Source organism: Alexandromys fortis, unplaced genomic scaffold, assembly GCF_014885135.2.
Source record: "Alexandromys fortis isolate MF-2015 unplaced genomic scaffold, M_Fortis_MF-2015_v1.1 scaffold_44, whole genome shotgun sequence".
Taxonomy (NCBI): Eukaryota; Metazoa; Chordata; class Mammalia; order Rodentia; family Cricetidae; genus Alexandromys; species Alexandromys fortis.
Genome location: NW_026067921.1, coordinates 5,409,483 through 5,411,733, shown reverse-complemented (window position 1 = coordinate 5,411,733; position 2,251 = coordinate 5,409,483).

Sequence of the window (2,251 nt, the reverse complement as noted above, 5' to 3'; positions counted from 1 at the left end):
ACTTCCTCATAAGCAATGGGGTTAGTGGGTGATTAAGTTATTCAATGACTTAAAAATTAGTCAATTTTTCTTTTTTGCATTTTAGCTGAATAAATACCCAGATGTCTCGAGCTGGTTTTTTTTTCCCCACAAAACACCTTAAATGGTTGAATTAAATATCAACCTGAGCAAGGGATGGCTTGGCCGGCAAGAAAGTAAATACTCAGAAGCCAAAAATAATGAAAAATTCTAACACAGAGGAAATGTGGGTGATGAAATCAGCCCCAGCCTTGAGTGTATCTGGATCTAAGTGGACCTCACACGTGCCAGGGAAAGCAGGCAAAGCCAGGGACACGAGCCTGGGGTTCTGCCAGACCCGTGGCCCCAGATCAAGCTGAACTCCTTAGGAGATGAACTGGGATAGCCTGCCCCACGGAAAGATTCGTCCAGAGTTGTTCTGGATTGGTTTCTGCACTGAGATAAACACCGTGACTAAGTCTTTCCCAGTTGGGTTGTGACTCCAGGCAGAATGTAAATTTGAATAAAATGGGAAGTCAGTGTGCAGGAGCATCAGAACAGCCTGCGCTGGGTTATATCTGCCTGTCTATCGCTATCTGCTGTCTATTGCTACATCTGTCTACTGTAGACCTACCTATCTATCCATCCATCCACCTGTTATCTATTACTTATCTGCCTATCTATGATCACCTACTACTTATCTCTCTATAAATTCGTTGTCTGTCACCAGTCACCTGTCTAAGCCAGGTCACAGCAAAGATAGACCAGCAGAGCCCAGGCAATTGCCAGAAAGAAGCACAGTTTGTCTGTGGAAAAACATGTTCCAGGGTTGGAGAGATGTCTCAGAGGTTAAGAGCCCTGGCTCCTCTTTCAGAGGATCCGGGTTCAATTCCCAGCACCCACATAGCAGCTCACAACTGTCTGTAACTCCAGTCCCACGGAATCTGACACCTTTACACCAACTCACATGAAATAAAGTTAAATAAATTATTAAAAAAAAACATGTTCCAAACAAAGACAAAATTCCAAGGACCGTGAAATCACGGCCAAAGCTTACAACACGCACGAGGAAACAAGCTACACAGAGAGCGAGCCTACAGAGGCTGCAGGCTGGAGAGGCGCACTTACAGCCTCCACACCCCGGCTGATCGAAGCTGGAATAGCCAAAGGCCTGAAGGAAGCAGTCAGAATGTGACTGAGAGCACAGAGACAACTGTGAAATCCCAGCCTTGGGAGGCGGCAGTGAGGGTTGCAGGCCACCCCGGGTTATATAGCAAAACCCTGTCCAATAAAAAGTACTATTAAAGAGAAAGAGACCAGCATGACTGACAGTTTTTAAGACCAAAGGGATGCAACTCACAGATGAATATGTGCTTAGCATGTGCAGAGGCCCTGGGTTAATCCCAGCACAGAGGCAGAAGGGCTATGCACAGTTCTTTAGTTAAAATACAGCAGTGAGCAGGCTGACAGCTCCCGCACAGCGCACACATGGTCTTCCCGCTCAGATTCATTTACTTCCTTTTAAACCCTCTGAGGTCACTTTGTGCTCTCACGAAGGGACATTCACTAGAGTTTGAGCATCCTGTCTGGGCTCACAACTCTGAAGGCAATGGACTCCCTCCCCCAATGGCCATCAGTTGCCAATAGCTCTTCAGCTAGGGGTGGGAGTTGTGAGCCCCTTTTCCCATCAGTGTTGAAAGTTTGTCTGACTTGATCTTGCCCATGTCTTGTGCATGGTGTCACAGCCACAGCAGCTGTCCTGTTGTATCCAGAAAATACCTGTTTGCAACAGCCCTCTACTCAGCCACCTTACAGACAGGAAAACTCATCCTGGCAGGGAGGAAATGGAGCTCACTACCAACTGCTGATGTCAGACAATATGAATAACTAATTGTTCCCTTTGTACAATTTTTAAACTACCCCAAACAGCTCATCATTAGGTTTATCAGTTTATTGGTATCCTGATCGCTTTGACTTACCAGGCTCTCAGAGCTGGTCAGACCTGGGATCTAAGCCCCTGTGTTTTCTTTCAGAGTCTGTGGCTTTCCTGCCATAATATTCCATGGTCAGGACCACAATGCAGAACCGGGGATCTCTCTCCTGGGGCCATGTCTTCCCAACTGCAGTTGCTTAACAACTTGACTCCTGGGCCTTACCCCTCAGTGGCCCCAACACAGCTCCCTGTTTGTGACTATATATTTATTTGATTTTTTAAAAATTTTTTATTTTATTTATTTATTTATTGAAGATTTCT